The following is a 25,896-nucleotide window of genomic DNA, read 5'->3' on the forward strand; positions in this document are numbered from 1 at the left end:
TGAGTCTGGTGAGTGCCCACTTTCTGCTTCATAGGTGGCTGTCTTCTCACTGTGTCCTTACATGATGGAAGGGGCCAGGGAGCTCTCTGAGGTCTCTTTATAGGGGCACTAATCTTATTCATGAGGGCTTCACTCTCATTCGGGAGGTAATTATACCTCCCAAATGCCTCACCCCCTAATACCATCACATTGAGCATTAAAACTTAACATATGAATTTTGGGGTGACACAAACATTTAGACCATAGCACTGGAGTATTAAAATTCATAGACACAAAAAATAAAATGGTTGCCAGAGGCTGGGGAAAGGGAGGGATGGGCAGTTATTGTTTAATGGGTTCAGACTTTCAGTTTGGGAAGATGAACAAAGTCCTGGTAAGAGGAATTGATGGTAACAGTGGTTGCACAATAATGAGTGTACTTAATGCCACTCAACTGTATACTTAAACATTGATAAAATAGTAAATTTTATGTTATTTACATTTTAGCGGATTTTTAAAATTAAAATTAAAAAAAATAAGTAATAGGCAATACATTTCTGAAAAAGAAAAGCATTAAAAAGGGCTTAGTTCCACACGCCTGTAATCCCAGCTACTCGGGAGGTAGAGGCAGGAGAATCGCTTGAACCCAGGAGGCGGAGGTTACAGTGAGCTGAGATCACACCACTGCACTCCAGCCTGGGCAACAGAGTGAGACTCCGTCTCATAAAAATAATTTAAAAAAAAAAGTTGGTGGGGGTGGTGGCGGGCTTAGTTTAATCAATTACTTAATTAAGACAATGTGGTAGTAGCACAATATTAGACAAACAGCTGTAAGAAATGAACTAGAATGTCCAGAAATTGATCAAATATAATGAGAATTTAGTTGCTTCAAGTCAGTAGAGAATGATTACTTTAGCAAATGGTGTTGGGACAATAATCATCCCTCTGGGAAATAATGAAATTGGATGCACACTTTCCACCTTATAACAATAAAAATTCCAGGCTGATCAGACTCAAATGTAAATAAATCATAAAGAAGCTATAAGAAATCATGTGAGAAAAACTGTTATAATCTTGAAATGAGAAAAGCCTAAGTGTGCTTCCAAACTGAAAAGCCGTAAAAGAAAGCACTGATTAATTTTACTACAAATTAATTTTTTAAATACCTGAAAAACACCCACCAAAGTTAAAAACTGGAGAAAGCTATTGCAACATACAAACAAATGCTTAATTTTCTTTATATAGTAAAGATTCCTCCAAATCAATATTAAAGAAAAAAATGGAAAACAGAGAAACATCAAAGGACACATTTTATAGAAAAGGACATATAAGTGACTCTTAGTCATATGAATAGATACACAAACTTTCTCACAAGAAAATAAATATGTATAAAGATACCCCAAAATATCAATTTTTACATGTAAGTTTGACAAGGATCAGAAAGTTTAATAACACATTCTTGGCAAAAGCATAGAGAAACAGGCAGTTTTATACATTGCTGATTGGTGTATAAATGGGTTTAAAATCTGTGGAGGGTAATTTGGCAATATTTATAAAAATTTCCAAAGTATGTGCGTTTTGAGGCAGCACTCCCACATCTAGAAACTTACACTACAGATGGTCTCACATAACATGCACTCCATCCTCAAAGTGTTTAGGTTTTGCCCCTCAGGTTATACCCATTGCCTTCAAGAAGTTTTGTTTGTTGGCTCTTTCTAAGATGTTCATAGTGGTGTGCTCTCTTTACTTTCTCCAGTAAATACCTTTGCTTAAATGCTGCTGTGTTTTAGGACTCCAGTCTTGGTCTGTATCTTTCTCTTGATTACATTTTTTTTTTTTTTTTTTTTTTTTGAGACGGAGTCTCGCTCTGCCTGCCCAGGCTGGAGTGCAGTGGCGCCATCTCGGCTCACTGCAAGCTCCACCTCCTGGGTTCATGCCATTCTCCCGCCTCTGCCTCCCGAGTAGCTGGGACTACAGGCACCCGCCACCACGCCCAGCTAATTTTGTTTTTGTATTTTTAGTAGAGACGGGGTTTCACTGTGTTAGCCAGGATGGTCTTGATCTCCTGACCTCATGATCCGCCCTCCTCGGCCTCCCAAAGTGCTGGGATTACAGGCGTGAGCCACCGCACCCGGCCTTGATTACTCTTTTAAGCAATCTCATTCCACTCTCTAGGCCTTAACTACCATCAGTAGGTTAATCACTTCCAAATCTTTAATACTGATACCTATCTTGAGGCTTTTAAACCTGTGTGTAACTCAAGCCCTTCAAACTCTGAATATCTAAGAGAAAGTTTACCCCACTTTCCATCCTCCAAACACATTCTTCCTCTCATATTTCCAAAATCAATTAATGACTCTACTATTCACCAAGTTACCCAAGGCAAAAATATGGAAGTCATCTTTAGTAATTTATTCTTCTTTACTTTTCACTCACAATCAAATGGTGCCAGTTTTCCCTCATAAACATTTCTCAAATTTGGCCCATCCCCTGTAACCCTGCTACTGCTGCTTTAGTTCAGGCCCATCTTTTTTGGCCTGGAATATTGCAACAGCTAAACCACTTCTCCTCCTGTGTATAGCCTTGCTCTCATCAAGGTCACCAAAGCCTTGGTAGTCTATCTGAAACCCAGATTTGAATATGTGAACACCCTGCTTAAAATCCATCAGTGAATCCCCACTTCCTTCAGCCTGAAGCCTAGACTACATATCATGACACAAGGTCTTCATAATCCATTCCCCTTTCCTTATCCTCACTTTATTTCTCGTTATTCCATACCTTGCACTTTGTATTCTGGTGGTGTAGAATTTCTGGTAGTTTCTTCCTCAGATCACATTATTTCTTCCCTCTAACCTCTCTTACACTCTTTACATTTCTTCTTGGCTAAGCCTTATTTATCTCTCAAGACAGAAGTCGTTAATCATATCCCCCAAAAAGCCTGCTCTGAACTTCCTGGTTGGAGTAAATATGCAGTCCTACTATGTACAGTTACATATGCACTACACTAAAGTGTCTGGCTGATGGGACAAGTAGGGGCAGCAAACTCTCTGGCAGAAAGGTATTTGTCTTTTTTTGAGAAATAGCTCTGCCGATCTTTTGCCCATTTTAAAGTAAATTATTTGTTTTCTTGCTATTGAGCTGAGTTTCTCATGCATTCTGGTTATTACTCCTTTGTTGGATAGATACCGAGCAATATTTCCTCCCATTCTGTAAGTTATCTTTCCTCTTTGTGGATTATTTCCTTTCCTGTGTAAAAGATTTTAGCTTGATATAATAACATTTGTCTATTTGTGCTTTTGTTGCCTGTGCTTTTGAGGTCTTATCCAAAATGTCTTTGCCCAGACCAATGTCCTGAAGTGTTTCCCAAAGTTTTCTTCTCATAGTCTCAATCCTAGACTTCAGTACTTAATCCATTTTGATTTTATTTGTGTATATGGTGAGAGGGCTCAAGCTTCATTCTTCTGCTTATGGTTTGTAGTTTTCTCAGCAACATTTATTGAAGAGACTGCCCTTTCCCCAGTGTACGTTCTTGGTGCCTTTTCCAAAAATGAGTTGGCTGTGAATGTGTGGATTTATTTCTTGATTCTGTCTTCTGTTCCATTGGTCTATGTATATGTTTTTATGTGAGTGCCATGTTGTTTTGGTTACTATGGCTTTGTAGTATATATATTTACTTTGTATATACACATACACATGTATATATACACGTGTGTACATACACACACACATTTATCTCTGAAATAATTTTTTTAATTTTTAATTTTTTTATCGTTGGCCAAGTAGTAAACTTAGCACCTGACAGGTAGTTTTTCAACCCTTTCCCTCTTCCTCCCTCCCCACACTTGGAATCCTTCGTGTTTATTGTTCCCATCTATGTGTCCATGTGTACTGAATGTTTAGCTCCCACTTATAAGTGAGAACATGCAGTATTTGGCTTTGGCTTGGGTTGATTTCATGTCTTTGCTATTGTGAATAGTGCTGTGATAAATATATGAGTGCAGGTGTCTTTTTGGTAGAATGACTTATTTTTCTGTGAGTATATACCTAGTAATGGAATTGCTGGATCAAATGGTATTTCAATTTCCAGTTCTTTGAGAAATCTCCAAACTGCTTTCCACAGAGGCTAAACTAATTTGCTTTCCCACCAACAGTGCATAAGCATTCCCTTTTCTCTGCAACCTCACCAACATCTGTTATTTTTTGACTTTTTTATAATAGCCATTCTGGCCAGTATAAGATAGTATCTCACTGTAGTTTTGATTTGCACCTCTCTGATTATAGTATATTTTGAACTCAGGTAGTGTGATATCTCCTACTTTATTTTTTAAGCTCAGGATTTTTTTGGTTATTCAGGATCATTTGTGCTACCATACAAATTTTAGAATTTTTTCTGTGAAGAATGTCATTGGTATTTTGATAGGAATTGCATTGAATCTGTGGAAAACTTTGGGTAGCATTGACATTTTAATGATATTAACTCTTCTAATTAATGAGCATGGAATATCTTCTATATTTATACACCCTCTTCAACTTCTTTCATCAGTGTCTTAACAATTTTCCTTGTAGAGAACTTTCACTTCTCTGGTTATATTTACTCCTATGTATTATATATTTTTATAGCTATTATAAATGGAATTATTCTTTTTTATTTCTTTTTCAGTTGGCTGTTGGCATATATAAATTCTACTGGTTTTTATATGTTGATTTTGCATCCTGCAACTTTATTAAATTCATTTATCAGTTCTAACAATTCTTGGTGGTGTCTAGGTTTTCCTAAATATACTATTATGTCATCTGCAAACAAGGATAAGTTGACTTCTTCCTTTCCTGTTTGGATGCCTTTAATTTCTTTTTCTTGCCTAATTGCTCATGTTAGAACTTCCAGTACTAATACTATGTTGAATAAAAGAGGTGAAAGTAGGCCTTTTTGTCTTTTTCCAGATCTAAAAGAATGGCTTTCAATTTTTCCCCATTCACTATAATGCTAGCTGTCGGTTTGTCATATATGGCCTTTATGGTTTTGAGGTATGTTTTTTTTATAACCAGCTTGTTGAGGGTTTTTATCATAAAGCGATGTTGAATATTGTCAAACACTTTTTCATCATCTAATGAAATGATCATATGGTTTTTGTTCTTGATTCTGTTAATGTAATGTATATTTTTATTGATTTGCATATGTTGAACCATTCTTGTATTCCTGGGCTTCCCATCTAATCATTATCAATTTTCTTTTTAATGTGTTATTGTATTTGGTTGCTAATATTTTGTTCAGGATTTCTATATCTATGTCCATCAGGGACACTTGCCTGTATTTTCTTTTTTTTTTTTTTTTTATTGTGTCTTTGTCTAGTTTTAATGTCAAGGTAATTCAAGCTTTGTAGAATTAATTTGGAAATATTCCTTCCTCTTCAATTTTTTGGAATAGTTTAAGTAAAATTGTATTAGTTCTTTTTTAAATGTTTGGTAGAATTTAGAAGTGAAGTCATCGTGTCCTGGGTTTTTGTTGTTGTTGTTGTTGTTGTTGTTGTTGGGAGACTTAAATTATTGCTTTGATTTCAGTATTCATTACTGGTGAGTTCTGGTTTTCTATTTCTTCATGGTTCAATGTTAGTAGGTTATATGTGTCCAGAAATTTTTCCATTCCTTCAAGTTTTCCAATCTGTTGGCATACAGGTGTTCATAATAGTCTTTAATGATCCTTTGCATTTCTGTGGCTATGTGGTTATGTTCCCCTTTTCACTTCTGATTTTATTTATTTGAGTCTACTTTTTTTCTTAGTCTAGCTAAGGTTATGTTGGTTTTGTTTATCTTTTTTAAAAAACTAACTTTTAATTGATCTTTTTATTGGTATCAATTGTATTTATTTCTTCTCTGATCTTTGTTATTTCTTCCATTCTACTAATTTTTAGTTTGGCGTATTCTTGCTTTTCTTATGATCCTTGTGGTGCATCATTAGGTTGGTTACCTGAAATCTTTCTATGTTTTTGATATAAGCATTTATTGCTAGAAACTTCCCTCTTAGTACTGCTTTTACTAGATCCCATAGAATTGGGTATGTTGTGTTTTCATTTTCATTTGTTCCAAGAAATTTTCGAATTTTCTCTCTACTTTCTTCATCAACTCCTTGATCATTCAGGAGGATGTTGTTTTATTTCCATGATTTCTATGGTTTTCAAAGTTCTTCTTGTTATTAATTTCTAGTTTTATTCCACTGTGATCAGAAAAGATACTTGATATGATTTAGACTTTTTTGAATTTGTTGAGACTTGTTTTGTGGCCTAACATAAGTTCTATTCTAAAGAATGTTTTTCGGTTTTGGTTTTGGTTTTTGTTTGTTTGTTTGTTTGTTTTTGATACAGGGTCTCACCCTGTCACCCAGGCTGGAGTGCAGTGACACAATCATGACTTAGTGTAACTTCAACCTCTAGGGCTCACATGATCTTCTTGCCTCAGCCTCTCCACTAACAGAGACCACAGTGTGTACTACTATGTCTGACTAATTTTTTATCTTTCGTAGAGATGAGGTATCACTATGTTACACAGGCTGGTCTCGAACTCCTGGGCTCAAGTGATCCTCCTTCCTTGGCCTCCCAAAGTGCTAGGATTATAGGCATGAGCTACCACACCCAGCCAAGAATGTTTACTATGCCAATGAGAAAAATACGTATTCTGCAACAGTTGGATAAAATTATCTGTAAATGTCATTTATGTCCATTTGATCTAGAGTGTAGTTTAACTCTGATGTTTCTGTATTTATTTTTGGTCTGGATGATCTATTACTAAGAGTTGGGTGTTGAAGTCCCCTACTATTACTGTATTGCAGTCCATCTCTCCCTTTATATCTATTAATGTTTGCTTTATATATTTGCTTTATATATTTATATGTTTGCTTTATATATTCTATAATGTTTGCTTTATATTGTTTGCTCCAATGTTGGGTGCATATAGATTCACAATTATTATATACTCTTGGCCTCTTTATCATTATATAATGACCTTGTCTCTTTTTACAGTCTTTAAGTTTCTTTTATCTGATATAAATACAGCTACTTGTACTCTTTTTGGTTTTCCATTTGTGTGAAATATCTTTTTCCATTTCTTCACTTTCTATGTCTTTTTGGGAAAGTGAGTTTCATGTAGGCAGCATATAGTTACGTTTTGATTTCTATCCATTCAGCCACTGTCTTTTAATCAGAGAATTGAGTCCATTTACATTCAGTGTTATTATTGATAGGTAAAGACTTACTACTGCCATTTTGTTACATGTTTTTTGTTTTTTTTAACAAAATTTTCCAAATTTTATTAAGACTATAAAGATTTAGATTGAGAAAGTTCAGTGAATCACAAACAGAATAAATTTAAGTTTAAAACCAAACAAAACCAATCACTATATTTAAGAACAGATACGTTATGTGGTAAAAACAATAAATAGCTAAGGCAAGATTAATCAAAATTCAGTATAGTGGTTACCTCTGCAGAGAAGGCTGGGGAACTCAAAGCTTTAAATGTATTAGTACATTATTTTTCCTTCTTTTCTTTTAATTTTATTTTTTTACAGAGACAAGGTCTTGCTGATCTCAAACTCCTGGCCTCAAGTTATCCTCCACCTTGGCATCCCAAAGATTACAGGCCTGATCTTAGGGGTAAATAAGTATTTTTATTAGTTTTCTTTTTTCCTTTTTTCTTTGACTTTCCCAATGTGAGTGCATTTATTATTAAATTGGATATATACAAAATATTTCTTGCAGGTGTGATAGATATCACAATAAATGGAAAATTAATGAAGTTCATCATTCTTCTTGTTACTTATAACACAAGCCAGAAACCTCGAAGTCACCCTTGACCTCTCCCTCACCTACCAAAAATCCAGTTAACTGTCACTTTCCTACTTCTTACCTCCACTCTCACACCCTGGCCAAAGCCACCTTGACTGTCTCCTGAAATACTGATATGTCCCTTTCTCTCCCTTACACCCTCACTCTAATCTAATCTCCACACTGCAGCCAAAGAAAACACTTTCAGCCTTATCTCTCCATCTTGAATCTGTCTCACCATCCCCTTTACTATCAGAAGCAAGAGTGACAAGTAAATTTCCCAAGACATCTCACAGCCAGGAAACAGCAGAGCAGGATTCAAAATCTACTAGAGAGTCCACATGTCTTTGTTTGTTTGTTCTGAGATGGAGTCTCACTCAAGTCACCCAGGCTGGAGTGCAGTGGGGTTTCACCATGCTGGCCAGGCTGGTCTTGAACTCCTGACCTCAGGTGATCCAACTGCCTCAGCCTCCCAAAGTGCTGAGATTACAGGCATGAGCCACCACACGCAGCTGAGTCCACATGTCTTATCCACCCACTGTCCTACTTTGGGTGATACTAGGAAAGGCTTAGCCACTGCCTAGCACAGGGCCATCTCTGGATAAAGACTTACTTCTCCTCCAATCACCACCCCACCTCCTTTTATCTGCCATTAGCTCCTAGTTTTCCTTAAATCTGACTTCAAACCACGACTTCCAAGAAATGCCTTTCTAACCCCCTTACCCAATTGCAAGTCCTCACTATTTGTCCTCCCAGCAATTTGTGCATTTCTTTTTTTTTTTTTTTTAAGATACAGCCTCATTCTGTCACTCGGGCTGGAGTGCAGTTGTGCCATCTTGGCTCACTACAACCTCCGCCTCCCACGTTCAAGTGATTATTCTGCCTCAGCCTCCTGAGTAGGTGGGACTACAGGTGTGTGCCACCATGCCCAGCTAATTTTTGTACTTTTTGTAGAGATGAGGTTTCACCATGTTGGCCAGGCTGGTCTCTAACTTCTAACCTCAAGTGATCTGCCCACCTCAGCCTCCCAAAGTGCTAGGATTACAGGTGTGAGCCACTGTGTTCAGCCCACTTTGTGCATTACTAGTAACATCCCTCCTCCACTAGATTGTGACCTCCACAAGAGCAGAAGCCTGTTTTGCCCACCATTGGAATGCACTTCATACACCCTTGATCACTCTGATCCTCTCCACGTCCATTTCTTGGTGAAAGTGCTAGATCATCAACCAGACCTCTCGTCTTACATAACAAGCAATCTAGTCTGCTGACCCTACCCATGAGGCTGTGTGTGAGCCAGGTGGGCTGGGGAACAGAGACCAGCCCTGGCCCAGTGAATCCAAGATGGCCTGCTCCATGGAAGGGATCTGGTGACCTGGTAGAAATGAAAGATACTTTGAGTACCCAAGACCTCAATCCCTGGGGCTAGTGAATGGGTCAAAAATGAGCCCCTTCTGCTCCTGTTCTTTTAATCATGTCCACTCCCCTCACTTGGGAGCTTGGACGGAGGGCACCTGGATGTCCATCCCAGGTATACTGGGGCCACTAGTAACACAGACCGAGGCAGCAAAGCAGGACAGGGTCATGGTGGGGGTGGCAGAGCAGGGCAGACACAGCCAAGGCTGTGGGCTTCTCTAGAGGCCCAGATAAGCTTGAGCCTGTAGAGGACCAGCTTCTCTCCTTGGCAGCACTGGGCACATTCAGAAATTTTGTCTATGATCTTTCTGCTCTGCAGAGGCAGGGTGCCTTCATGTACCTCTGAATCCTTACTGTCTATGCCATAGTTTTCAGAAGATAGAGACATTTCCAGTGGTATATGTCCAAGAAATGGGAGGTGCAGCTAGCCGCCGTGAGTCCTTTGGATCTGACTGAGGCACCTCCTTGAGAAGTCTTTCTTCCCTGACACATTCTTTAGTTATCTCCATGCTCCTCGCCATGGGTCCCCACAGCCTTCGTGCTCTCAGTATTGTAGGCTCAAAAAACATTTGCTGAATGAATATAGAACTTGAAGACTGCCTCTCCTCTGAGCAGTTGCCAGGTCCAGTGTTCTCTGCCTGGAATCCTCTTCCTTCTTCATTCACCTAAGGACCAGGAACAGGACCGTCCTGCTGTCCATTGTTGGCCCATGGGTCTGAGGGTCCTGGCCGATGAGTCTTCTGGTGTTGCTTGAGATAGTCAGACCTCGTGAACTCTTGGCTGCACTGATCACATTTATATGGTCAATGTCTGGTGTGTACCCACGTATGTCGTCTAAGCTCATTAGAACGGAAGAAAGACCATAAACACCTTTCCCGTTGCACAAATAGGGCCTCTCACCCTTGTGCTTGCACTGGTGGCTAACAAGGTGGGAGCATTTGGTATAAGCTTTTCCGCAGTTCTCGTAGTTGCAGTAGTAAGGCCTTGCCTCTGAGGAGCCCCCTCTACCTGTCCTTTCCTGAGGCCTGGAGTTCTGCTCTGCTGTCTGTGGAGCAGGTCTGGGTTGCTCCGGTAGGAATGGCCCTGCTTGGGAGTCCGGCTGACTTACAAGAGAGTCCTGAGATCCTAAAACCAGCAATGACTGGGACTCAGCTCAGGGCATCCCAAGATCATGGGCATCTTGTGGGGGCAACATCTGAGCCATGGAGGGGAGCATAGCCTGGGCCTCAGTGGAAGGCATGGTCGAGGCCAACAATGTTTCATCAGAAGGTATTGTCGAGAGGCCAGGGTAAGGCATTGTAGGGTCCCCAATATGAGACATCACTGGAATTCCAGTGGAAGCTGAGACTGGCAGCCTGAAGGCCCTGGCCACCTTTGGAGTACTGGGCTTTCCTACAGGCATTATCTGGGGCCCACTGAAAATCATCATCTCTTGCTGAGGGGGAGACACTCCCTGACAGTAAATCATCTGGGAAGGAGTGAGAGTCGCTTAGGGGCAGTAGCTCACGCCATGCTCAGGCAGTGGCATACTGAACTGTGGCCCCCCTTCATCCACAATCTGCCCTGATGCCTCAAAAGACAACAAGGGGGCCCTCAGCATCTCTGTCCTGTGAGGAAAGTGCTAAATGCTTGGTAGGCCATGGTTCAAGAGGTGTGCACTCCAGAGCTTCCAGAAGATGAGTCATGTTCAAGATGGGTGCTGAGTTCTACTTATCCTGGGCAGCCTGGTGCGCCGCCTGCCACTGGCTCAGCTTCCCAGCTTCCTGCTCCTTCTCAGCCTGTGGTCGGCTGTACATGAAGACTAGGTGGTGTCTAGACTCTCTGCTGAACAGACAGGGAGCAACCCACCACAGCATCGCAGATGGATATCGGGACATTGCCCCTGGTTGTTTTGTAACTCCTTTCTTCCTTTATTCCTTTGTTACTGTCTTCCTCAGTGGTCAAATGAGTTCCTCATTTAATGGTAATATGTTTAAATTTGTTGCTTTTTATTTTTAGTGGATCTATTTTAGGTTTTTGGAGGAAGGTTTGCTTGTTTGTTTTTGTTTTTTAGAGATGGGGTCTCATTATGTTGCCCAGGCTGGACTCTTGGGTTCCAGAGATCCTTCCACCTTAGCCTCCTAAGTAGCTGGGACTACGGGTTCATGGCACTGCACCCAGCCTATTATAGACTTTTGCTTTGTTATTACCATAAGGCTTTCCAAAAAACGTCTTACAGACATGGCAAGTTATTTTAAATAGATGACAACTTCTATCGCAAAGAAAATTTAAAAAAAAAACAAATGAAGGAAAACCTAAAAGTCTCTACACTTTAACTTAATTCCCCCACTCATACATTTTGACGTTTTCTTGTCTCAATTTATATCTTTTTATACTTCCTATCTTTTAACAGATTTCTGCAGTTATTATTTTTGATAGATTTGTCCTTTAGTCCATACTAGAGATATGAAGGACTGTATACCATAATTACAGTACTAGAATATTCTGAATTTATGTGTGTATTTACTTTACCAGTGAGTTTATGCCTTCAAATGTTTTCTTTTTTCTTTTTTCTTTTTTTTTTTTTTTTTGAGCCAGTCTCACTCTGGCTAGAGTGCAATGGCGCCATCTCGGCTCACTGCAAGCTCCACCTCCCGGGTTCATGCCATTCTCCTGCCTCAGCCTCCCCAGTAGCTGGGACTACAGGTGCCTGCCACCACGCCTGGCTAATTTTTTTGTATTTTTAGTAGAGATGGGGTTTCACCATGTTAGCCAAGATGGTCTCGATCTCCTGACCTCATGATCCACCCACCTCAGCCTCCCAAAGTGCTGGGATTACAGGCATGAGCCACCGTGCCCATCCCAAATGTTTTCTTTTTGCATGTTAGTATCCTTTTCCTTCAGATTGAAGAACTCCCTTCAGCATTTCTTGTAAGACAGGTCTAGCAATGATGAATTTCCTCAGCTTTTGGTTGTCTGGGAAGACTTTATCTCTGCTTCATGTTTGAAGGAAAGCTTTGTTAGGTACAGTATTCTTGTTGGACAATTTTTTCCCTTGACTGAATGTCATCCAACTTCCTCCTGGCAAGTTGTTTTCCACTGAGAAATCTGCTGTTAGATGAATATGAGCTCCTCTATTTGTTATTTGCTTCTTTTTACTCGCTGCTTTTAGAATCCCATCTTTGTTCTTGATTTTCGAGAGTTTATTAAACGCCTTGAGGTAGTCTTATTTGGGTTGAATCTGTTTAGTGATATCTAACCTTCCTGTACCTGAATATCAATATCTTTTTCTAGGTTTGGAAAGTTTTTGGTTATTATTTTCTTGAATAGTCATTCTACCCCTTGCTCTTTCTCAACTCTTCCTTGAACACCAATGACTCTTACATTTTCTCTTTTGAGTTTATTTTCTATATCTTGCAGGCATTCTGTATTCCTTTTTATTCTTTTTTCTTTTCTGAATGTGCATATTCTAATAGCCTGTCTTTTAGCTCACTAATTCTTTTTTCACATGATCCATTCTGTTGAGAGCTTCTAATGCATTTTTCAGTTTAACAAACGTATTTCTCTGTTCCAGATTTCTGTTTGACTTTTTTAATTATTTTAATCTCTTTGTTAAATTTATCTAGTAAATGTATATATTGCTTTGCTGTGTTATCTTGGAATTCGCTGAGTTTCCTTAGAACTGCTTTTTTATTTCTTGATCTGGGAGCTTACTATTATCATGTCATTAGAATTAGTTCCGGGTTTCTTGCTTTGTCCATTTGGAGATGTCATGATTCCCTGTTTGTTGTTGTTTCTTATAAACATACATCTGTTGCTTCACTTTGAAGAATTATTTATTCTAGTCTTTGCTATCTGGCTTGTTTTCAACTTTCTAGGATATGTTTACCTAGAGATTCTTTGCAGTTGCCTGTAAGTGCCCTTAATCCTAGATTGCTGCTTCCTTTTTGGCATTAGAGGGTGCATTAAGCCCCAGTTTGCTTCAGCTCTTGAAATCATTCAGAGCACTTCCCAACCCAGATTAGGGGTTACAGGGTCCCAAAGGGGATACCCTGATTGTATGGGAAAGTTGGCTAGGAGTTCATGCACAGAAGACCGATGGAGGGTGCATCCTACATCTTGGTGTTGCTGAACAGCCAATCTGCTTTTACGTCTCTGGCTGAGATAAAGAGCAGACTTTCATGAGCTGGGGTCTCTAGTCCTGCCTCTCTTTGTTGCTAGCTGGCCTCAGGAGTTTTTCTCCCTATAGGCATTTGCAATGCTTCCCATGAAATAAACCAGGAATGGTTTTCCTGCAAGGGAACACAGGATGGTGGGAAAATTGGCTGTCTCCCTTGATGTCACTTTTTTTTTTTTTTTTTTTTTTTTTTTGAGACGGAGTCTGGCTCTGTCGCCCAGGCTGGAGTGCAGTGGCGCGATGTCTGTTCACTGCAAGCTCCGCCTCCCGGGTCCACGCCATTTTCCTGCCTCAGCCTCCCGAATAGCTGGGACTATGGGCGCCTGCCACCGTGCCCGGCTAGTTTTTTTGTATTTTTAGTAGAGACAGGGTTTCACTGTGTTAGCCAGGATGGTCTCGATATCCTGACCTCGTGATCCGCCCGCCTCCGCCTGCCAAAGTGCTGGGATTACAGGCGTGAGCCACCGCGCCCGGCCGATGCCACTTTTTATAGTGTGGAAACAATGGGTTTCCACATGGCATCTGGCAGATTGAAGGAGGGGCTTGATGGGAAGAAAAGTCCATTTCTTTTATCGTCTTCTCAGAGTTTCTCACTGCTTTGTGATCCTAGGGGTCATCTCAGCCCCAAATTTAAATTCTAGGATACTGCTGGTTATAATCTTGGCATTAGATATTTGTTTTCAGTTTTCTGTGGGGAAGAGTGAAGTCAGATTGCTTCCACTTCACATTTTGGTTACATCACTCAACAATAACCATTTGTTTTTGTGAGCACTTTCCATGTGCCAGGCACTGCACTAAATATTTTACCTACATTATCTCACTTAATCCTCCCAACAGCTCTCTGAGTTAGGAACTATTATGTTCCTATTTTACAAATGACGAATCTGAGGCTTGGAGAGGTAAGTAACTTGCTCAGAGTTAGACATTTTGATTCCACAATCCAAACCCTTAATATTCAATAATATTAATTGAAACTTTCAATTTATAAATCTGACCATCCCACAAGATTTAGAGCAGAAATTATACTTTATCTTTTTATCCCTGATAACTAGCATTGTCTGAAATATTCTAAGTACTTACTAAATATTTGTTGAAGTAAACCTAATCTATAATGACTTGTATTTACAAGTTATCAGCAGAACTACAGTATACAGTATTTGGATACGTAGGTATGTTTTCTGTATATTTATATATATCCTAAATGTGACTGATTATCCTTGGACCACTCTTGCTCTGCCACTGCAGCTTCCTCTAAGCCAATTATAATCCGTCTTTGCAATTCCAGAAAACAAATGTCTGATTCCAAGATGCATTTATAAATATGCAGGTTTTTGTGAAACAGAAGAACAAAACTTTTTCCAAATTCCCTTTGAAGACTTTAGATGTTTTCACAGAATTTCTCTTTCCACAGAAGCCAGCTTTTCACTCCCTTTTTTCCCTCTGTGCCAATTTCAGTTATTTCTACCTCCAGAGTTTTCTCCCTGACTGTTCAATCTATAGTGAAGATAAATTTAGCTCTTTAGGTTTATTCCATTTCTATCCTCAATGGGCTGATTATATTTTCTAAAGGTGACCACCACAATAAATCTCATACCACAAGCCCACCTCTTAAGTGCTGTTCATTCTTGGTTCACATCTTTTTCTTGATATATTCTTCCTAAGTAATTCCACCTTATCTCTGTATTTTAACTACCATTAGTATGCTAATGGCCCCTGAATTATAAGCACTGATCCTCATCTTTAGACTTTTACACACAACATGATAACACAAATCTCATTACAGAATGACAGTGACACTCCTCTCATCAATTAATAGCTCCTCTTTTTAGTTTTGGTGGACAATTGTGACTAGTTCAATGAAAAGAGTAGGGTAGGAGCGATGCTAAATGACTCCCAAGACCAGATCATAGAAATGATATGCACTTCTACCTTGTTTTCTTGGGATGCTCTCTCTTTTAACCTAGCCACCATGTTGTGAAAAAGAAAAACAGCTGCTTGTGGAGGCCATGTGTAAGTGATCCATCTGACCAAGAACCCCAACTGAGGTCCTATGCAACAGCCAGTATTAACCATCAGATATGTGACCGAGTGAGTCTTCAAATGATTCCAATCTCCCACCATTGAGTTATACACCACCCCATCTGATGCTGCATGAAGCAGAAGTGAGCTGTCCCCACTGAGCCCTTTCCAAATTGAAGTTTCATGAGTTAAATAAATGATTGTTGTTGTTTTAAGCCACTAACTTTCAAGTAAATGAAGTAATTTTTTAAAAACATTATGCAGTTGATTATACAAAGCAACAATATATACTCATGATTATTTGTAAAGGCTACCACTTATGGACTGATTTTCTGTTTCATTGTGTGCTAAAATGCCAGGCACTTGAACCAGCAAAAACTAACTATATGGTGTAAATCCAGAAAGCTGAGATGATGGCTCAGTAGCAATATTCTCTAACCACTTCAGCTATTATTTAACATTCGCTGCACATTGGCAGCATTCTAATCGTTTTATAAAATGACCCTGCCCAGTGAATTTACAGTTAACATCAAACAAAGTTAAGACATGAAAATGTCATTGAACCATTACAACATCTGCTTTTTATTCCTCTTCCAAGCTATTTAACATTCTTTTTTGAGACAGGGTCTTGCTCTATCACCCAGACTGAAGGGCAGTGGTAGCATCATGGCTCACTGCAGCCTTGACCTCTCCAGCTCAAGCAATCCTGCCTTAGCCTCTCAAGTAACTGGGATTACTCTAGCTCCTGGGGCATGTGCCACCACACAGGGCTAATTTATTTTGTCTTTTGTAGAAACAGGGTCTCACTATGTTGCCCAGGCTTGTCTCTAACTACCGGGTTTAAGCAATCCTCCTGCCTTGGCTTCCCAAAGTGTTGGGATTACAAGTATGAGCCACCATACCTGGCCTTTTTTTTTTTTTCTATCAGGAATGTATTGTGTGCTCATTAAGAAAATTAAGAAAAACAAAGAAAACTAAAAAGAAAAAAAAATCATCCATAATCCATAGTCTATCATCTGAACTCAATCATTGTTATTTGGGGATGTTTCTTTTGTCTTTTTTTTATGCATAATGTTTTATTTGAGGTTTATGGAAGAACAAAGATAGATATATAAATCATGCCACATATATATTATAGTTATATACACACACATGAGTTTTTTAATCTTTTCTATTTTAATAACACTGCATCAAGGCTTTTCCCATGTTATCATGCACTCTTCATGAAATAATTTTTAAGATGTGACAATTTATTGACCAAATATGCAACAGTTTATTAAACCATCCACAATGGTTTACTATTTGATTTACTTCTATTTTGCCAGAATAAATAATGCTCTAATCAGTATACTTGGGTATGTTTCCTTCTGGATACCTGAAGAATTTTCACTAGGGTAGATTCCAAGATGTAAAACTGCTGAGGCATGAGGTCGGAACATCTACAACTTTACTAAATACCAAATTGTCCCCCAAAGTAGTTTTTTTCTATTTATACTACTATCAGCAGAGCATTAAAATTCTTATTGTTTCACATCCTCATTAACACTAGATAATGTCAAACTTTTTAAAAATTTGCCAAACTGATGGATGTGAAATGGTATCTCATTGCACTTTTATTTTGTCTTTTCATATTTACTAGTTTTGGTATGTTTATTGTCATTCAGGTCTCCTTTTTGGTAAATTTATCTATCTTTTGCCTATTTCTCTTTGTTTATTTTCTTATAATTTGTAGTAATTCCATTTTTTGTCAGTAATATTCACTTCAAATATCTTCTGCCACTCTGTGGTTTATCTTTAATGATATCTTACATTGTACAGAAGTTTTTCATTTCAGTATAGGCAAATTTGTCACTCTCTTACTTTAAGGTTGATATTTTATATCTCATAAAAGAAAGCTTTCCCTACTCAGAGTGTATAAATATATTTTTTTCTAAAAATTTTAAGTTGTTTTTACATCTGGAATGTAATTTGTGTTCGATATGAAATCAAAATTACATTTTATTTTTTCCTATGGATATCTAGTGTCTCAGCACCACATAATGAATAGTGTAACATTTCTCCATTGCTTTGTAATGGAACCTCTGTTATATTTCAATTTCCTCTATATGCATTTATCTGATTGCAAGCTCTCAATTTCTTCCCTTTGTCCATCCCTTACTAATATCACAATATTTTACTTAATAGATAATTGATATTTGTGCGATCTTATGTTCAGCAAGCTTGCCAAGTACTTTTACATGTCTGCAGATTATCCTGAATTTCCACATGGACATTGACATATTGTCAATAAATAGAGACAATTTTCCTATTATCTCACAATTACGCTCTATTTTTATATTATTAATATTGTTTAGTATGACTTAGTTTTCTTGACCAGTTTTGTTGAAATATATATATACACATTTTTCTATGTAATACATATATATTATACATAAATATATAAAATGTACATTTTATAGAATATACATTAAAATATTTTTATAAATATATAAAAATGTAATTTTATATATTTATACATTTATTATATATTTTATTTATAATACATATAGCTACATATATACATATTTATATATAAAGCAATATATATATGGCTTTTCAAAAGATCAGATTTGGAATTTTTTGATTCTTATTTTAGTTTCTGTTTTCTATTTTATTAATTTCTGTAGCTTATTCTGTTGTACTTTTTTCAACACCTTAAGATAAAATTTTAGCTCATTAGTTTTCATCTTTTCATATATATATATATCTAAGACCTTAAATATCACTCTTGGTATTGTTTTAGCACCAAATTACTTTTATTGTTATTCCTTTCTTTTTGAGATGGAGTCTCGCTCTGTCGCCCAGGCTGGAGTGCAGTGGCGCAATCTCGGCTCACTGCAAGCTCCGCCTCCCGGGTTCACGCCATTCTCCTGCCTCAGCCTCCCGAGTAGCTGGGACTACAGGCGCCCGCCACAACGCCCGACTAATTTTTTGTATTTTTAGTAGAGACGGGGTTTCACCGTGTTAGCCAGGATGGTCTCGATCTCCTGACCTCGTGATCCGCCCGCCTGGGCCTCCCAAAGTGCTGGTATTACAGGCGTGAGCCACCGTGCCCGGCCTACTTTTATTGTTATTCCTTTCTGTATGCTATGTAATCTCTAACTATGATTTATTTTACCATGAACCATTTGGTTTAGTTTTCAAGGTGGTATTTACCACATGGATTGTTTTAGATTTGTTGAAATTTGCTTTATGATTGTACTACTCAATTTTTGTAAATATTTCATCACTGTTTGAAATAACCTATATTCTTTAATTGGGCTGAAGAATCAATATATTATCATTAGATCAAGCTTGTCAATTATGTTGTCCTAATCTTCTGTATCTTTACTAATTTTTGCTTTATGAGTTTTTAAAACAGTTTGTCACTTTCTACTTGTAATTCTTTGTCTTTCTGCTTTATGTGTTTTGAGGTCATTTATTTAGAAACAAAAAGATTCAGAATGATACATTTTCCTAATAAGCTGTTCTTTTTACCATTAGTGACTTTTTTCTAATAAGTTTTTTTCCCTCAAAGTCTGTATTATTTATATTTGATTGACAGTAGATGTAAAGACAACTCTAAATTTTGATATGCCAGCAAAACCAGTTTTCTTTCATTAGCATTCCATTTGCCTGGCATGTTGTTTTCTATCCTTTCACTTTCAACATTTCTGTCTTTAAGGTGCCTCTTATAAACAGCTTAAGGCTGTTTTGTTTTGTTTTTTTTTAATTAGGTATAAGAACCTCTGATTTTTAACAAGTCAAATTAATCTATTTACATTTAATGTGAATATATTTGGCCTTATTTCTACAATCTTATATATATGTTTTCTATATGCTATGCCTTCCATTGCTTCTTTTTCCTGCATGCTGCTGTTATTGTTTCTTTGTCTGCCTTATATTAGATTGCTTAATTTACTGTATTATTCCCCCTTCTACTCTTTTGAAAGTTTTTAACTCTTTTTTTAATGAGTGACCCTTAAATTTTTAACATGCTTGTCTTAAGATCTAAAGTTAACTGATACTTCTATCTTATGTAAGTTGAAAGTAATTCCTCACCACCATTTTTTTCACAACAAAATCATTTATTATTGTGTAGTATTAAAGTTATAAAGGTGTAATGTCAAAATAGAATTGAGTAAACCCTACAGGGCAGTGAGAGCACTCTAATTCCACTTACTCTCATTCAACTTGTCACAAAAACTGTGATCACCCAACATTCTGAAAGTGCAGGCATCAGCATTTGCCTTGTTCTTTCTTGTAGACAAGCTCCTTGAGTTTTCCTACTTTACTGTGCATTACAACTCATGTGTCATGTTCAAAGTACAAAAGCACATTCTTTTACTTTAAGGGCAAAGTAAGGAATTTTCAACAGTACCTTTGACTACACAACAATTTTCTAAATAGCTTTGGAACATAACCCTTACGTAGAATGTGACTTCACAGTGACATATTTTTTCCTTTTACCAGGCCAACTAGAAGATCCATAAACAATTAGATTTTTAAAAGAAAAGCTAAAATCTATACCTTGCAGGAATAAAGGTTACCTTGCAGATTCCCAAAGACCTATAATCAGGCAAATGACGCATTCAGTTGTAAGTTTTAGTGTTCCCTTTATTTTGAGTGTTTTTATTCAAATAAGTTGCAACTTTGTTGTTCAGAGAAATAGTCACTGAATTAAAATCAATGAAAAATTAGAAAGACTGTTTCTTTTTTTGAGTCTTGGCTCTCCTTTTGATGCAGGATTTTTTGCTCTTTAGTTCAGCTAAAATCTGGTTCTTGTGTCACAACCAGGAAAAATTAGGTACATGGACACATTGAAAGGTGAGGAGGGCAGAATTTATTAAAAGAAAGCTCTCAGAAAAAAGGGGGTCCTTTCAACAGGCTTCCACCTCACAGACTGAATACCAGGTCACCATACATGAGCTGAAGACGCCAGGCTTTGCCCAACTTTATCTGGTGTGGATTCCAGGTGGGTCCACCCCATTGTCCCAGTGCAGGGGTGGGCCCTTAGTCTGAGCCACTCCATATTGATTTATTTCCCTTACTACGCATGTGTTAAGGGACAGAATGTCTTTGAACATGACACATGAGTTGTAATGCACAGCAAAGTAGGAAAACCCAAGGAGCTTGTCTATACATACGATGCATGTGTTAAGGGACAGAATTTTTCACTGTGGGCACGTTTGGGTAAGCTCCCTGTGCACAATGGCCTGGGCAGCATTTGGCTGTCTCCTTCTCTATTACTTTTATGAGGTGTATAACCTTTTTAAAAATGTGTAAAACTTATTATTTTACTGTATTGTGGCAAGAACACTTAACATGAGATCTCTTAACACATTTTTAAGTGTACAGTAAATTATTGTTGACTATAGGTACCATGTCATTAAGCAGATCTCTAGAGCTTATTCATCTTGCTGGACTTAATGCCTGTTGATTACCAGCTGTCCGTATCTCCTTCCACTCCATTTACTTTATTTGTTGAAATTATTTCCCTTCAAATTCTTTTTTATTTTTAATTGCGGCAAAATATATATAATAAAATTTACTAACTTAAACATTTTTAAGTGTGTGATTTAGTAGTTAAGTACATTAACATGGTTGTGCACCCAGTCTCCCAAACTCATCTTGCAAAACTGACACTCTGTACCCATTAAACAACAACTACCCATTGCTCCCTTCCCTCAGCATCTAGCAATCATCATTTGAGAAAATGGCTCAGAGCAGTCTGAAGAATGTGAGAGATGCAAAATTATCAGGCCCAGAGAGCAGTGAGCATGATACTTCAGTCGCATCCCCCGCACCCATGCCCCAGGGTAATTGCTTAAAAATTTTTGTTTTTTTCATTCCTTCCCTGTAGTTTCAGACTAGCTGATAAATTACCTAAAATGTTACCACACATTGCACAATGTGACCCTCACCCAGTATCTTCATGTTCCTGGAATTTGTGATAGAAAGAACAATGTACGGCCAATTGAACTTAGGGACTGCTCCCTTCTCTTTTTTTCCTTAAAAAAAAAAAAAAAAAGGAAAAAAGACCACTTGTAACTGCTGTTAATCAGAGCATATATTGAGGGCAACTTGAATCTATGATTTCCAGGCTGCAGTCCTCACCTTTGGTTTAAATCAACCCTCTACTTAATCTGTGTCCTTCAAGAATAGCTTGATGCCATCCTTGTGGTAATGAGTAAGTTCTTACTCTATTAGTTCCCATGACAGTTGATTATTAAAAAGAGCCTGGCACCTCTCCCCACACTCTCCCACCTTTCCTCTCTCACCATGTGATCTCTGCATATGCTAAATGTGCCTCAGTTTCTTCCTCTTTGCCTGAGATTCTTCCCTTAGGTCAAAATTTCTGGTGTAGTCAGCAAGATTCAGAGCAACCTTCCAAATACCCATTGTTCCCTCTCAGACTCAGTGCTCAGTACCAGCAAAGACCCATTGCATTCTTCCAACTCCAGATATTTTGCTGGGTGCAAAAGTGTGAGGTCTACATTTTATGTGGGCTTCTTTTTCAAACTCTCTTTTTTTCTTTAAGAGCAAGAGCTTCCATCTCTGTCTCTAAACAGGAGATTCAGACAAAGAGCCCTAAAGAGAATTTTTGCCCTCTCCACCTGTGCCTCACAGCAGGTTTGGGTTACAGTATTGGCAGTCTAGCATGGGTGGTTTCACTTTTTGGGGGGGCCTAAAATTAAGTAATGTCTTTGTCCATTTAGTGTTACTCTAAAGGAATACCTGAGTCTGGGTAATTTATAATGAAAAAGGGTTTATTTGTCTCACGATTCTGATGTCTGTAAAAGTTCAAGATGGGACATCTGCATCTGGTGAGAGGCACTCATGGTGGAAGGCAGAAGGACTTATTTTAGCAAGCATCAATATGTTGTAAATTCAGTCTCTTTAAAAATAACTCTTTATTTCCCTTTGTCTTGAATACTTTGACTGAATACAGAATTTTAAGTTAACAGTAATTTTCCCCTTGGCACTTTGAAGATAATATTCTGGCATATATTTCTGGCATATACTATAACTGATGAGAAGTTTTCTATCCAATGCTTCTACCTAAATCGCATTTTTAAAATAATGAACTATCTTTTCTTTTTATATTTAAGATTTTTCTCTGAGTTCATATTTTTATGTTCATGAGAATGGGTCAAGGTATTTATAGTTACACATGTGTGTGTATGACTTGTTTTATTTTTATTGTTTTTCTCAAACTCATTATAATTTCTGTACATATAGATGTGTGTGGGTGTGTATGTGTGTGAGTTTTGTTCTTATTAAATTCATTGTAATTTCTGAATCTAAAAACTAGAGGTTTTTTTCCATTCTGGAAAAAAATAGGTATTATGTCTTTGAATATTGCCTGTTTATTTTTTATTCTGGAACTCCTATTAAACATATGTTGGGTTTTGGCCATTCTCTATGTGTCTTAACTGTTCTTCCATATTTTCATACTTTATCTTTCTGTCAAAGTAGTATATTAGAGAAATTTTCAGCAAATGATTACTCCCTTCCCCTCTCCTACAGGAGGAATGTACTTCCCTGATATTAATTGAGGTCTTGCATAGTTAGGCTTGTCTCTTGATCTCTTTTTGCAACAAGAACATGACTCAGCTAGCCTCTGGTTTAAAGAGGATGAGAGATATGTGGAACAGACCAGGACCTGACCTAATCCTCAGAGACCAGCTGAGTCTCGCCAAGACCAGCCAATCTCCAGCTAACCCAAAAATGCATGAGTAGGAAATATGCGTATATTGTTGTATGGCACTAGGACTTTGGGTGTTTTGAAAGGCAGAAAAATTGGGCTGATTCAGAATTTGATGTATAAAGTACAGTGCTGCCATAACTAAAACCTAAAATATGTGGCACTGGCTTTGGGAATGGGCAGCAGGTAGTCATGTAATTGTTATAGGAGGCTGGAATAATGACAAGCAGTATTATGTAGTGGCAAAACATTTGGTAAAATTGTCACCTGCAATAATATGGAATACAGAACATGCAGATCTAGTAAACTTGTGAATTTGGATGAGGTGATTTCAAAGAAGAATATTGAAGAGCAGGCTGCTGCCAGGTGCCTTTGAAAAAGCATAAGAAAGTGGTGAGCTCAAAACGAACTGCCTGGGTTACAAACAGAATTGAGAGGAAATAGAGTTTAGAAATACTGAAAGTTGTAGGCTTAAAAATGAAACTGTTTCTCAACATATCCCTAGCTCAAAGAAAAAGTAAATTTTGGCCACTGCCAGGGTAAAGACCAAAACAAGGGTGTGGTGCAGGCCCGAGTGCCCTGAAAGCAGATTCTGAGATGGAAAATAGCCTGTAAAGAAGTGCTCTCGGGATCAACACTTGTGGAAGAAAGGAAGCAAGCAAGATTGAGCAGAGAAAGAAAGTGGGCTGTAATTAATTTATAAAAAGAACTTAACCAACCCACTGAAGCTAGATTGCTCCTCAGAGTTGTTTCCAATAGAGGAAATGAAGCCAACTCTTTAAACCCCTACATCAATTAGTTATTGCATACTGGCTGCCCCCTGAAGAGAGCATGAACTACACGGGGTGCCTCTTTTCTATTGAGAGTGATTCCCAAAGAAGACTGACAGATGAGATCAGTAGAAATCCCAGCAGCTAGAGGAATAAATTCTTTAGTCCTGAAGGATGATGTTAATGGCACAGTACATCATCCAATTCAATTCACCCCATGTTCCACTCAGACCTATATTTTTGCAAAAGTTTTTGAAGCAGCTTCAGAACTTGGGAAGAAAGTTAGCGAGTTACATAGATTCCACTGCAAAGACCAAAAGTGATACTCAATATATGCTTCCTGATCTACCATTCTAGAGTTTCCTCACCTTGACTAGCTCCTCTGCTGGTCTTGTTGGCTTACCTGGTGGGATGATCCAGTCACTCATCCTCGAGAGTCACCAAACCTTTCTCAGGTCATCAATACTTTACCAGTCAATTTACTGTCAAAGTTGTGCAAGGGCATACCAAGAGATGCCAAATACATTCCTTTTTGCCATCACTGTATAAGGGCAGCCTGACCTCCTCCCAGTATTTAGAATGATAAACCTGCCAGGATGGTGACCACTCTCATTGCCTGATCCTTTGGCACTAGAAGGCAGAAGTGCCCCAGTGACAGCCATAGTTTAAAGTTCAATGGGCCTCTTGCTGTGTCTCCTCAATACCTCTAAACCTACAAATCTCAGAGCTATGGAGATGAGTAGCACAAAATCCCCAATTGGGTCACTGACAATGATGGTAAACAGGACCACCTCTACTTCTACATTTGATTCTCATATCCATAAATTCTATTTGTTGGGAACACAGCAACATATGCTGGCCATTGATTCAGAGGGTATACTGCACAGGGTATTATTGTCTCTAAGGTGCTGCTTAAGCTGATTCTTCTACAGGCCATTCTGTTGCTCCATCCAGCCAGCAATTGTTTACAATTCTGGGTTAGGTGATATGTGAAAGAATCAGTGAATCACATGGTCATGTGCTCACTACCACATCTCTTTTGCAATAAAATGAATCCCTTTGTTTGATGTGATATTATGGAAGATCCTGTGTCATGAGATCAAACACTCCATAAGTATGGTGGAAGCAGCTGAAGCACTATTGGCAGGAAAGGAAAATCCATACCTGAAATATGTGTCAATTCTAATCAAGATGAATCATTCATTGCCCCTTACATAATAGAAGGGATCCATGTAATTAACTTGTCATTTGATTCTCCTCCATGGATGATTGTATATCAAGGGCTCAATATTGGTCTCTGTTCCTGACAGGTTGGACATTTGGCAGTGGCAATAGCCAAATCACTGTTGGTAAGTGAGAGAGCCCATGCTGTGGGGCCATCCAGTCACGATGACTACCCTTCTTGTGCCCATTGTTCCAGCTTTGAGGATAGAAGCTTGTTGATGCCAACCATTGGAGTCATTCTGTTTATTCAGTACCTCTTTTGTGATATATCCTTTATGGTTGGTGTTCACTTGTAATGCAAAAATCTTTATACTTTGTGCCCAGTCCCATAGGTCCATCCACATACTTTCTCATCAGACTTCCTAGTCCTAAATTTTCTAACATTTCTTCTTCCTTAAAGTAGGCTGTTCTACTACTTATCACTGCTATAACAAATTACCATAAACTTATTGACTGAGACAACAGAAGTATTGTCTCTTACATTTCTGTAGAAGTCTGACACAAATCTTACTGTGCTAAAAATCAACGTTTTAGCAAGGCTCTGATCCTTTCTGGAGGCTTTAACAGAGAATTCATTTCCTTGTTCCTTCTAAATTCGAGAAGCCTTCCACATTCCTTGGCTCATGGCCCCTTTATTCCATCTTCAAAGCCATTCTTCCATAGTCACATCACTCTCTGGCCATAACCAGGAAAGTGTCTCCTACTTCTAAGGATTCATATGATTAGATTGGACCCAACTGAATTATTCAGGAAAATCCCCCCATTTCAAGGTCCTTAATCTTAATCACATCTGTA

At 38.2% G+C, this 25,896-nt stretch overlaps 1 protein-coding gene and 1 pseudogene across 2 annotated transcripts in view; both read right to left on the minus strand.

Moving 5' to 3' along the window:
* Positions 1-25,896, minus strand: part of TAFA2 (TAFA chemokine like family member 2) — a 555,339-nt gene that overhangs the window by 523,013 nt on the left and 6,430 nt on the right. The gene's annotated exons all lie outside the window — the stretch shown is intronic.
* On the minus strand, positions 9,872-11,002 carry LOC129010726 (Krueppel-like factor 17; annotated as a pseudogene).

This window comes from Pongo pygmaeus, chromosome 10 (genome assembly GCF_028885625.2).
Source record: "Pongo pygmaeus isolate AG05252 chromosome 10, NHGRI_mPonPyg2-v2.0_pri, whole genome shotgun sequence".
Classification (NCBI taxonomy): domain Eukaryota; kingdom Metazoa; phylum Chordata; class Mammalia; order Primates; family Hominidae; genus Pongo; species Pongo pygmaeus.